The sequence below is a fragment of the Canis lupus genome, chromosome 19 (assembly GCF_011100685.1).
Source record: "Canis lupus familiaris isolate Mischka breed German Shepherd chromosome 19, alternate assembly UU_Cfam_GSD_1.0, whole genome shotgun sequence".
NCBI classification, from domain to species: domain Eukaryota; kingdom Metazoa; phylum Chordata; class Mammalia; order Carnivora; family Canidae; genus Canis; species Canis lupus.
This window is the reverse complement of record NC_049240.1, coordinates 11,252,172-11,265,285: the sequence shown is the minus strand read 5'-3', so window position 1 is coordinate 11,265,285 and position 13,114 is coordinate 11,252,172. Positions and strand designations below refer to the sequence as shown.

At 32.5% G+C, this 13,114-nt stretch overlaps 1 long non-coding RNA gene across 1 annotated transcript in view; it reads left to right on the top strand.

Annotated features, from left to right (window-relative positions):
• The first annotated feature begins 9,607 nt into the window (after positions 1-9,607).
• The window catches only part of LOC119868841, a 42,358-nt gene continuing 38,851 nt past the window's right edge, over positions 9,608-13,114 (top strand). The window contains exon 1 of the long non-coding RNA XR_005373905.1: positions 9,608-9,652. This is a non-coding gene — a long non-coding RNA (uncharacterized LOC119868841). The remainder of the gene's footprint in view (positions 9,653-13,114) is intronic.

Genomic DNA, 13,114 nt, shown 5'->3' with positions numbered 1-13,114 from the left:
CAATCAAAATTTAAATTTAGTAACCAATGTGGCTAGTACCTACTGTATGTGATAGCACAGCTCTGGAATATTATTTCCTGCCTACCTAAATCTTTAAAACCATCCTTTGGCATCTGTGGTCCACACTGTGATTCAGAGACCAGGCTCAGTGCATCTTATGTGTAGTCTATCTTTTAGGATCTCATAATCCTTTACTTGCTTTTCTGCATCTTGTATGTAAATGGAGGGGGAGATTATACATAAGAACATTTTATGAGCCAAGGCTCAAAATAACACACATTACTTTGTTCATCGTCCATTGATTAGAAAAAAATCACATAAATATACCTTGCTAAAAGGGAGGCTGGGGAATTAGAAGTTAATAGTATGCCGAAGAGGAAAATGAAATATGCCTTGGTAACACATAGCAGTTTCTCTCAGAGTATGATATTGGACGGGCAGGATAGCTGAGGGTTAAATTAAATTAATGAGTTAAATTAAATTAAAACTCTGGAGCCAAATGTTGGTTTAAACCTGACTCTCCCAAGTACTATGTGATCTTAGACAAGTTATTTAAATTCTCTGCTCATCTGGTAAATGAAGATATAAAGTACCTACCTCATAGAATGTTGTAAGATTAAAAGATTAAGTATTTATAAAGTACTTAGGATAGTATCTGGCACATTAAAAAAATACTAAGATTAATTATTATTACTATTGTTATTATCATAAACAAATAGATAAAAGGGTATGATTAAAAAGCTCAGAATGAGAAAAACATTCATAGAAACTTTGTATAGGACAAATGTAAAGTTAAGTGTCAATAACTCCTGAAACAACTGGTAATACATTAAAATAAATTTAGATTCATTTAACATACCACCAATAAAATAAATTTCATTCGTTTGGCATCATCAACTTTGAAATGCAATTTAAATTATACAAGACAAAACAGGAGACAAGCTATGTGATATACAAATAGGAAAGGTTTTCTTTTACAAACCACAAAAACAAAAATTACAATAGAAAGATTGATGAATTTGATTAATTTTTGGCAAAATTAATTAAAATCAAATCAAAATTAATAAAATCAAATTAAAATAAAAAATCACACTCTTTTACTTGGGTATCTCATTCCTCTGTATGTTCTCTAGAAAAAGTCATAAATGAGCCTAGAATTTATATACACTTAGATTTCAATATAACATAGGATATAGAAGAGTAATTTTCAAATTAGCTTAAATGTCCATCAATAGTTCTTGGATACAAGGATATGCATCCAACAGAATTTTTTTATATTTATTTATGATAGTCACAGAGAGAGAAAGAGAGAGAGGCAGAGACATAGGCAGAGGGAGAAGCAGGCTCCATGCACCGGGAGCCCGACGTGGGATTCAATCCCGGGTCTCCAGGATCGCGCCCTGGGCCAAAGGCAGGCGCCAAACCGCTGCGCCACCGAGGGATCCCCCCAACATAATTTTAATGAGGAATTTAAATTAATTAACTAGCTCTATATCTATTAACATAGAATCTGTGAAAAGTGGCTCAGCCATTGGCCGCCTGCCTCCCGCCTAGGGCGTTATTCTGGAGACCTGGATCAAGTCCCACTTTGGGCTCCTGCATAGAGCCTGCTTCTCTCTCTCTCCCTGTGTCTCTAACTCTGTGTGTGTGTGTATGTGTCTCATGAATAAATAAATGGAATCTTTTTAAAAATCTATGAAAAGTAATGTGGAGAGAAAAAATACAATTTAGAATGGCCATGTTTGGTAAAAAGAAATTATTTCAAGTTTTAAATAGTTTATTAAATAAAACTATAGTTTTATTTAAAGTAAATTTATTTAAAGTTAATTTATTATTAACTATGACTTAATCATAGTTAACAATACCAGATTACATTTATATAAAGTATATAAACATGCAGGGGAACTCTGAATTCACCACATCAGTGACTTGGGGGGAAAGGAAAATTTGTCATGCACCATGCAGGGGGACCTCTGAAGAATTTAATGAACTGAATAAAATATTACATAGTGTTTATTTAAAAAAATCGAGCATATTATTATCCTCTACATGCTTATTACCCAAGAGAGAAAATGATGCAAGGCCAAAGACACGTAAAGGAAATATTTGTACCTACATAAATACAATTCTGTTTCTCAGACTTTACTAATATAACAAGTACTCTATCTACCTACTGATCTCCCTACTTACCTATCCATATATATTTTAAATATTGTCTACTGAATATGTATATTCGGGGGGGAAAGACTGATGTTGACGATAGACAAAAAATGTCAGGAGCATATTTTTGAGAAAATGTCACCTAAATTTTTAAATCAGGCTTTTTGTATAAACATTGTGATTCATAAGACACTCCTTTATTTTCAAAGCACTGTATTCATAACACTTCTGTATTCTACTGTAACTTTTTTTTCATCCTAATTTATCTAGGCAAAAATATATGCCCATCTATATGTGTGCAAACAAAAACTTCTTTAATTTGCCTCTAAGTTTTTTTCCTTCTTGGAGTTACTCTATCTTATTATTATGTTGTTTATTTCAATCTGTTTTATTTTTAAGCTGGAGAAAAAAGTAATAAAAGCACTGACCCCTTTTTATATGTAATATGTATACACATTACATGTATTAGGTTATAGCAAGATATTTAATGTGGGACAGTTGCATTTGTCTAATCTTCATCTCGGCATAAAATTAGAAAATTTCATTCACTATTTCTAATAGTTGTAATATGCTCCATTTAGCGATAAAATTTTATAATGAGTTAAAGGGAAATATCATTTAATACAATTAACAAAGAGAAAAACAAAACAAAACTAAGCTTTGGCAGTCATCCAGAACCTCAGAAATCCATGGAACTCAACCAATTCTACATTGTAATAGAATATTTTAGGGAAATAAATATTAGTCTGCATAAATCTCAAATGAGTTCATGACAATCAGTAGTGTTTTCAGCAAAGTGTTACTGATGTGTCTACTGACTGTGATTGCAACAATTGAAAAAAAAGGATTAGGAGTCTGCCAAAGATTAATGATTTTGGGAAAAATGACTAAAACATATAAGCATCAAACAGAAGTCTTTGAAGTTTACATTTGTAAACTAAATGTAAATTGTCTAAGAGACATAATCTATTTTTTAGTAGGAAAGCTTCTTTCTTTTTTATAATCACTCCAATCCAAGTAGGTGAAATGAATGATTAGGGAACCAAACTTGGGAAGAATAACTTGGTGCTTATCTTCATTCAGACCTTCTTTCTCTTGATGTTAACTCTGTAAATTTATGTAACAGTGTAAACCTAAAGGATGGAGCCCCATTACATCAAGCACCACTTTATGGGGTGGGTAAATATGCTTATTAATTATAAGATTTATTTAACAGAACTGTTTAGCTCTTGCACTAAGCTATGTCTTTTGACCTGGCCTCTGTCAGAAATATACTTGGCATTTGGGTTTCTATTTTACTCCTTTGATTTCTGTTACAATATGAAGAGCTTAGTTGAAATTGAGATATACCATATTTTGAGGTGCACCCTGGAGATCTCAACACTACTCAGTTAGTGTTATAATGTAGAACACTCCATCAGTTTTCATAAAACATAATTATGCTGAGTGAAGTAAGTCAATCGGAGAAAGACAAACCTTATATGGTCTCATTCATTCAGGGAATATAAAAAAATAGGAAAGGGAATAAAAGGGAAAGGAGAGAAAATGACTGAGAGATATCAGAAAGGGAGACAACATAAGAGACTCCTAACTCTGGGAAACCAACAAGGGATAGTGGAAGGGGAGGTGGGCAGGGGATCGGGGTGACTGGGTGACGGGTACTGAGGGGGGCACTTGATGGGATGAGCACTGGATGTTATACTATATGTCCGCAAATAAAACTCCAATAAAAATATACAAAAAATCCATAATTACACTTGACGGGATGAGCACTGGGTGTTATTCTGTATGTTGGCAAATTGAACATCAATTAAAAAATAAATTTATTATTAAAAAAATCCATAATTAACCATGTTCTAAACATATTTCTGAATTTATTTTGCAAATAGAGGATAGGAAATAACTTTTAAAATAATTATAACATCACTGACTTATCCGCTCTGGTACTTATGATAATATATAATAATAATAACATCTTGTGGGGCACATCCCACAGCCTCTTGCTAAGTTTTTATCCGAATGCATCCATATTCATCCATTACTAGTTCCCCTGTTTAAAAGGGAAACTAGGGAATCCCTGGGTGGCTCAGCGGTTTGGCGCCCACCTTCAGTCCAGGGTGTGATCCTGGAGACCTGGGATGGAGTCCCACGTCGTGCTCCCTGCATGGAGCCTGCTCCTCCCTCTGCCTATGTCTCTGCCTCTCTCTCTCTCTGTCTCTCATGAATGAATAAATAAAATCTTTAAAAAAAAAAAAGGAAATCGATATAACTGAAACAAACACAAAAAGGAGATAGAAAATGAGTTGCTAGAGGAAAGTCTGAAAATATATTAATATTTATTTGTTATTTATTTATTTATTTATTTATGTGTTTTCACACTACAATGGCCAACTTGAAAAAGGTAATAGATACAAGATAGCCCCCAAAGCTTAAAATATATTTAGTCTCTGCTTTTTCTAGGGATTTTGCTATTGTTTACAGAGAGAGTTCATGGACTTCTGATTTAAACAGCCCAAAGACATGACAAATAAGTTTTCTGTGTGATATTTTCAAGTTTTTTTTTTTTTGAGCAATTTTATTTACCTACACAAGAATACTAAATTGTTTAGCCTGGCCCACTTTCCTTCTTTATTTGTAATTTGCATGGTAGACTCATTGATCAATCTCTAGGGCATCAAATTATACTAAAAGGTATTCATGTTCACTTTGATTTTCAAAGATAATGATGTTACACTATCTATTTTAATCATAAATAAATATAAATATAAGCCATTGGTTTATTTTAATGATAGATAAGCTTAGAATGCTGTTATTTAATCTGGTGGATGGTAACTTGTTTTGAAAGTTAATTACTACTGAGGGCCAGAAAAGTGAGATGAGATTGTAAGTTTGAGGGTATTTGTTTTTCCTATAGAATTCTTCTGTTTCAGTGTGACCAAGTTTCTTTTTTTTTTTTCTTTTTTTTTTTTGGCTTCTATAATGTGTGGAAGATAAGCTACCTTCCTAGCATGAAGTGGTATTTCCAACAGAGTTTCATAACATACTATTCAAGTTAATTTTGTTGAATTCAATTGCTATCAAATTCCCTGAGTGTATGCAAATTTGGCCAAATAAAATTTATTAATTGATGTTACCTAGAGGACTCCTATAATAATAATTTGTATGATAAGGACATCCTCAATCAATACATCTTCTTAAATACCCTTCATCACATGCTATACCCCTCAAAAAAACACTGCCACTAACTTAACTAGAGGTTCTGGTTAATTACTAGCTAATAAACTCCAAAAAATAAATTCGATTTGTAATTAATTTTATTGAAGTATAACTTATAAATAATAACTTCTACTTATTTTATTTAATGAGTTTAGATGAACGTCTATACCCATGTAATGGGAACCCCTATTATGATTTAGAACATATTTTTTAAGATTTTATTTATTTATTCAGGAGAGAGAGAGAGGGGCAGAGACGCAGGCAGAGGGAGAGCCATGCCCCATGCAGAGAGCCCAATGTGGGACTTGATCCTGGGTCCCCAGGATCACGTCCTGGGCTGAAGTCGGCAGTAAACTGCTGAGCCACCTGGGCTGCCCAATATAGAACATTTTTATTCACTGAAAGGCTTACTTTTGACCCATTGCAGTTTACCTCTCTGTCCTGTCCTAGGAGACTGTGACTAGTGCTGTTTGTAACTGTAGAATAACTTTTACTTAGATGTCCATATGGGAATGCCTTACTTGATTTTATGGTTATATGTATATTTTTACATATGTATGTAGATACATATATACTTTATATATAAGAACATACATAATATGAATACACACACTTACACACATGAATCCTGCATCTTGTAATTCTGTTGTGGAAGTGAGTTATTAATCAATATACAGATTTTATTTTATTTTATTTTATTTTATTTTTTAAAGATTTTATTTATTTATTCACTAGAGATATAGAGAGAGGCAGAGACATAAGCAGAGGGAGAAGCAGGCTCCATGCAGGGAGCCCAATGTGGGGCTTCATCCTAGGACCCCGGGATCATGCCTTGTTTGTAGCTCTGTCATATTATAAATGTGTTTGTTGCCTTTTCTGCTGTTAAATGTGAGATACACTTACAGAAAAAATTAATTTTCTTAAAATTTTAATACTTTATATAAATCTTATGGATAGTATTAAAAAAACAAAATTTTGAATCAAAAGATGTCTTTAGATCAATAACTTTGACACATCTTATTGTATATTCCTATTACCTTTGCTAGATTAGAGTGCTATGTTATTTAAATACCCCAAAGCATTTTATGAAGATTGAATAACCTTGATTCCAAACTCCACAAAGAATTGTAGAGAAAGAAATCTCTAAGCCAATCCCATGAAGGAGATAAGACACAAAAATTACTAAAATATTAGCAAATGGAAATGAGCAATATATAAAAATGATTACTAGATTATATTGTATTGGGTTTGTACCCATGACTGGAAAGTGATGAAATGGTAGAAAATAAATCAGCAGAAAAATCATTTAACGAACTTAATTGTGCAGAAAAATAATTTGATGCAATCCAACACATACTCATAATAAAAAAAATTCTTTAATGCAGGATTTAGATTAATTTTTTTTGTTGCTGTTGAAATTGTTAGGACAACGGAGCATGTACTCATGTACTCCTGTGTTTGTGATATCACCATGAGAAAAGTTTCCCAGGGTTTGCTGCTGTTCCTTCGGTCCAGGACCTGTAATGAAGACTTCATTAGCATAGTTGCTCTGCCACTATCCAGCAACACACACTTTTGAAATAAACTTTCAGTGTTCCATGCCACTCAAAGCTTGTGGTTGGCAGTTATGCAGTAAAAATTGATATACATTTTTCTACCTTTATCTTCTTACTTTCTTCAATTTTAAAATTCTCCTTAACTACTATAATCTTTGTGCTTTCAGGCTTGTGACTTGATATCTGTGTAAATGTATACTAAGATTACAACAAATGCTCTTTTGGGCATAAGAGGTGTGGAACTTCTTTCTTTGTCCTCTCGTGTCTCATCCACCTTTACTTCTACTTTCCATAACTTGTAATATATAACATGTTATTTTGAAATATACAATTTAGAACACTTTTCTGTAAAAGTTATTTCCATTCAGTAAGTGGTGAGTGGTGCTTAGGGAAGTTGAAATGTGTTAAAATGAAGCTCCTTGGTTCCTTGTACAATGCATTATACAACATGTCTTGAATTTTACTCTTTCTAAGATAAATATTTTCCCAAAGAATTAAATCTTAATTTTGAATATGTTTTTATGTAAATATATTTGGCACACATTTATACCGATTATGGGTAAATTATGTATAAAGATAAGAAGGAAAATTAATTCAAATTTTTCAAAATCAATATAGATTTCACATCTTTTAAATTATTAATGTGACATAGGTAAAAAATTACAGAGCCTGTGAAAAGCACCATAAAAATTCCACAATGGTTTGATGAATGGTTTTGGGTAGTCTCAAATAATTCATAGTTTGATTCATCTACTCCTTTCTTAACATTGTTTCAAATTCTTATTAAGGGCTTAGGAGGAAATTAATTATTAACTTTTCATCATATATCGATCATTTTTTAATGTAATGATTTTTTAAAAACTGCTTAAATTGATCTTTTTTTAAAAAAATTTCAACCATATGTGTGTCCTGAATGATAAAGACTTTCTTGAAGGCTGATCTTTTAGTAGTTTTAAGTAATTTTCATTTCTTTAGTGAATCCTAAAAGCATCTCTTGATTTTATTCCAGGTATTTTAAATTAAATACTTTGTTTAAATAATCTATTATCAATCATTTTAATACAAGGTCTTTAATAAATACATGTTTACTCAGTCTCCACAATGTATCAGCTATGTTTGGTAAGTGAATGGTGGGGATAAGCCAGTAAATAACAAGTCATGGTCCCTTCCTGAATGCATATGTCCCTCCATTTTCTGTCCATTTCTTACAATATTTGTGCCTGAAGTAAAAATAACAGTTAAATATAGAAGATACTTGAGCTTTTGAGATGGATAGCCATATTTCTTCACAGTGTGGGAGATGTTCTTTGATTTGTCTTCAGATTTCTCAATTCTCTTTGTTTCTTCAAGTCTTCTGGCTTTCCTTGATTTGTTTTTTTTTTTTTTTCTCCTCTCAACCAAATCTGGAGAGTTACCACCTTTTTCTAAATTGTCACCTTCTTCTTTAAAAAGACAGCTCTTTGAGGCAACCCCTGGGATCATACAGTCTTCCAGATGCTTTCCTCCCTATGTCTCATAGCCAAAATGTTAATCTTTCAGATGTCAACCTTTTCCTCAGTATTACTAATTATGTATGTAATTTCATTCTTCCTGGGGAGAGCTCATCTATGCTCTCCCATCCATGTTTCCTGAACATATCTCTTCTATTCTGCATATACTTTGGATTTTCTGCCCTACTCTCCCTATCTCTGGGCTCTAGCATCTACTGGATTGTACTGTTTATCATCCTGCATATGGATCATTTATATATATTTTAATAGTCTATATCTATTTTTTTTAGGATGCAAGTGATGGTAATTTATGGATTTGTGTACATCCTTTATATCACTGTGATTTTCGGAACTTGAATAGAGACATTCTGTTAACATTATTGCATGAAACCCAAGAATGGCAAAGTTATTAAAGCAAACAAATAAAATGGATCAATAAATGCTGAGAGGGGTGATAGAGTAAGATTTCATGTACATGAGACAGAGGGCACAGATGTAAAATTACTGTAAGTAAAAATAAATCCTGCAGACATTAAAGAGAATAAATGATATATTATTAATAACTATTTTTTTGTTTTTGTTTTTTTTGTTTTTTGTTTGTTTTTTTATCAATAATTATTAAATGATAATTACATATGTGAAATGGAAAAAGAATTCCAAAACACAAAGCACCATTAACAAAATTACAAATGAAATGAAAAGTTGGAACTGTTTTCTGCCAGTTTAAATGTATAAGTTGAAATATCAGAAATATACTGAGATTATGGTTTTTACTAATGAGTCTTACCAAATTCCAGAAAGAAATTACAACATATCTGTATTTTATTGATACTACCAAAGGTTAAAATATTTTCAACTCACTTTATGAGGCAAACCGATATTTCTCCCTCTTTTTTAAAAAATTGAATATTATTGACACAAAATGCTACATTATTTTCAGATGAACAACACAATGATTTAAGAAGTTTATACGGATCTTGATACTATAACCTTACAAGTGCATTACAAATAAAGAACGATTAGAAGCAACTCTTTCGGGCAGCCCGGGTGGCTCAGCAGTTTACTGCCGCCTTCAGCCCAGGGCGTGATCCTGGAGTCCCGGATCGAGTCCCACGTCGGGCTCCCTGCATGGAGCCTGCTTCTCCCTCTGCCTATGTCTCTGCTTCTCTGTATCTCTCATGGATAAATAAATAAAGTCTTCATAAAAAAATAGAAGCAACTGTTTCTCAGGTATGTAAATTTAGAAATCCTAAACCAACATAAGCAAACTCTATTCAGTAATACAAGAGATTGAAGGTGTGTGACAATGAGGATGGGTTAATTTTGGGAACGGCACATTTGTTTCACATGTAAAATCAATGAATCAATATGTCAGAATGTGATATATAAATCATATGATTATGAGAAGATGTAAAACAAGCACTTAAAAAAAACATTATCCAATTATCCTCTAAAAAATTACAAACCAGGGACTCCTGGGTGGCTCAGCAGTGGAGCATCTGCTTTTGGGTCAGGGGATCGAAGATCCAGTCCCATATTGGGCTCTCTGCAGGAAGCCTGCTTCTCCCTCTGCCTATGTCTCTGCCTTTGTCTCTGTCTCTCATGAATAAATGCATAAATCTTTAAATAAATACATACATACATAAATACATACATAAATACATAAATTTTAAAAATTACAAACCAGGATTAGAAGACAACCTCATTAGCCTAATTAAAGATATTTACATACAGTAAAAAACAAAATCAATAGATATAGTAAGTAGTAAAATATTGAATATGCTATTCCTTTAATTCAATAAGGAGACCACAAAATCTTTGTTTGCTATTATTGCAATTCAACAGTATTTCAGATGCCCTAGTCAGTGCAATGAGAGATAATAGAGAAATAAAGTTACATATATCATAGAAGTAGATGTAAAAAGTCATTATAATTAGTTTATTTGGGGGTGCAGATACAAGGTCAGTAGAAAACCTTGCATTTCTAGATATCAAAAAGAATGATTTGGCACACTCAATTTACAAGCCAAATGTATTTCGTAGCATCAAAATATCAAACACTGAAATCTAACAACTGATAGATCTAACAATATCTAACAGATAGATCTAACAAAATATGTGTAAGACATCTGTATAGAAAATTGCAATATATTAGAGAAATAGAATGTCTAAATAATTGACACATTTTATCAAATTACTGGATTGGAAAGCTTTGCTAAAATCTTATATACATTAATCATAAATGGAGCTATATATTTAATTTAATCTCGATCAAAATTCACTCAGTATATTGTAGTAAAAGTGACAAATTCACTCACTTGTCTTCATCACCACATTTTAGTGTGGCAAATTTTGTTGAGATACTTTTTACATTTTTATTTAAACTGAAGTAATTAGGGATGCCTGGGTGGCTCCTGGGTTGAGCGTCTGCCTTCAGCTCAGGGCGTGATCCCAGAGTCCGGGATCAAGTCCTGCATGGGGCTTCTTGTGGGGAGCCTGCTTCTAGGTATGCCTATGTCTCTGCCTGTGTGTGTGTGTGTGTGTGTGTGTGTGTGTGTGTGTGTCTCATGAATAAATAGATAAAATCTTTAAAAATAAACTGAAGTGAGTAATGATGAAAGTATTATGGGGAGATTCTTTTCTAAATCATTCTCTTTCTCCTCCTTTTTCTTGTTAGTTTTCTCATTTGCCAGAATTTATCATAAGAATTACTTAACTTTATATACAATAATAGTCTGGTAGAGGCCTAAAACATTGAATTTTAGCATCTTTCACATCTGCTGCAGCCTTAACCATGTGGAGTTTTTATAGATAATGTTTGGAATTTTCCCTAAGTAACAATAACATCCCCATGGAGTTGCAAAGGGGTATGTTGGTGATATTTGAGGCAGAGAGACCACACCTCCTGAGTGGGATTCTATCCCCAATGTATGACATCAAAAGAATGATGAATTAAGAGAGGGAGCTAACTCAGGGGTTAAAGTCATCAGAGAAGGGTACAATAGGCACCTAGAACTGATTTTTCTGGGCTAATCCATTTACTTATTACTCTTCTTAATTTCTCAAGCATATTTCCATAGTGGCCCAGACTTCAAATGTTATATTTCTTAGGATTAGAGAAAAAGTAGGAAAAGAAGACAAATGAATCCAAACTACTGATTGGATAAATAAAGTATACATCATGGTAATTCCCTAGGGAGGCACTGTCTACTAAAAGTAGGAGTAATTTCCCCTTCTCTCTTAAGGAAAGGAATATCTTTTTTAGGCTACTGATTCTAAGGTCTAATTGTATTGTTTATTAAAGAATAGGTTATCTTTGAATGTCATAAACTGTGTATATTTTTAATTTGGCTATCTGTCATGGAGTATTTTGAAAGAGCTGCATTAGTGCGTTAGTAGTAAATAGAACCAATCATACTGATGAAAATGTCAATACTTGAACAATTGGAGAATGCCCATCTTTAGTTTTTCTTTGCTCTGATTCTCTTTGTCTATGTTCAATCAATTGATTTAATAATTTGAAAACAAGTGATTGAAATTTGAATTAGATTATTAAGAAATCACTACAGCTTGACCAAAGGCCCCATCATGATCAAAGATTAATAACCATTTCTTCCCCATTATTGCTAATTTGAAGGCCCTCATATTGCATAAAGTATTATCAGGAATATTTCTAACCAAGCTGATTCACAAGAGTACTTGATTATATATTATGTGTGTTGTGGAATAATTCATAATAGCTTTGATTAAACATAATAATTCAAAGACATCATCCATAGGCAAGTCTACCTATTAAATATATATATGTATATATATATATATACTTATATACATTATATATATTTATATATAATGAACTCCTGCCGCCATTTTAACCTTTGTGAACATGCACACTTACAATTTAAATGAATATGTTCAAAAATTCCATCTAATCCCTACGTAGGGCCTCTACCTTTAATTTAGAAATAGCTCTTGGTTGCTAATTAATTGTTATATTTTATAAATGCACTGTGCCTAAAATAACTCTTCTTCATTTTTACATGAGTAAATCAATATTTTGTAAAATTGAGGAAAGAATAAACTAAGTAGTTCAGTAAGGAAGGGAAAGCATAGAACATACTGGACTAAGACGTCAGAGTAGAGTAAGGAATAAAAAGCATGTGCTTAGTCCTGATAGCCAAGAGGAAAAACATTCATTTTTTTTCTTTTTGGGCAGATTAGTTTTAGTTTGTTTGTTTGTTTTTCCTTCATTCTGAATTCTAAGAGAAATTGGCTATAAAAGCCTTCATACAGCATACATATAATATAGATAAAATGAAAATAGAAAGTATAAAACTATCCCATCTACAATCCACACATATTAAGCTCCTTGTAGATTATCTGGACATTTTTCTTTATCTTTCACCTTATCAGCCCAGGAGATTCAAATTATGTAACATTTCTCATGCACTCAGGGCTGAAATTTCTGAAGAGCAACAGATTTCTTAAAATACATGTAGCTACAGAAATTTGACATCTTGAATTTGTCTTCTTGCAACAAGGCAATCTGTCTATTTAACTACCCTCTATCCATTTTTTTTATATCCTTCAAGTATAATATAGTATTGCGTCATGACATGGTAAGTGAGATCTACATCACTTTCATAAATTCTGCTAATCCTTTACTAGAGACTTAGACCCCTTTAAAATTTT